The following is a 972-nucleotide window of genomic DNA, read 5'->3' as shown; positions in this document are numbered from 1 at the left end:
GATCCACCCTTACCTGGATTCACTTAGGTGGGTATGGGATATACTATGTACCAGTGGATCGAGTGTGGATCCTATGAAGGAATAGTGGTAGGTGCCATCCAAAGGTGGATCTAGTAGCCACGGCTAACGAGAAGTCAGGATCCACCGCGGGATACCCCAGATCCCATACTTCCGGGCTCGGATCCAAGGAGGGAGGATCCCGCAGAGAAGGACCTGGATCCAGGGTATGAGGATGATGGATGCAGTGGATCTCGAACTTTCGTGGGACAATGGAGATCACAGACGGTTGCGAGATGATGTCGAACGATTGGAGAGCTCGGATCCACGGCGAATGTACAATTACAGTGAAGTGGATCCAAACGACCTGGATTGTACCCATAATAGGGTGACCATGATGATTACGTCATGAATCCGGTGGATCTGAAGATAACACAGCTGGGATGATGGGTCAAGGGAAGAAGGGACATGCAGCCGAGCCTGGTAAGGGATTTAGCAGATGAAAGACATAGAAGGTAGAAATCCAGGCAGGTATAGGCTTAAATATCAATACAGAACTCAATTTGCACAGTATCACGCAAGTGCCTTCCTGCCCTCAAGAACCGGAACTACATTTGGCCGTACGAGCTCGGAGAAGGTTGGGAATTGCAAATCTAGTGTTGGTAGTGATAGCTGGATAATACATTGGCCAGATCCTACAACCTAGTGAGCTTTTCCTTTGCTTGTGCAAATCCGACCGGTTAGCCGAATTTACTACTTGGTCGGCTACACCCTAGAGGCTCTCAAATTTCAAGATCCCGTCACAGGAGGCGGCAAGTACGACGCAAAGGAGCTACAAAGGCAAGGGACACACCCGCAAGGCAACTCTACGGCCAGATCCACGATCTAGGCCCCGGATCCATAAGCTCGAATATTCGCTTAGGATTCGGAACCATCCACGGACGCAGAGTGAAGATTTTCCACTGCTGCTCCACC

This window comes from Phytophthora infestans, genomic scaffold (genome assembly GCF_000142945.1).
Source record: "Phytophthora infestans T30-4 supercont1.136 genomic scaffold, whole genome shotgun sequence".
NCBI classification, from domain to species: domain Eukaryota; phylum Oomycota; class Peronosporomycetes; order Peronosporales; family Peronosporaceae; genus Phytophthora; species Phytophthora infestans.
This window is presented reverse-complemented; position numbering follows the sequence as displayed.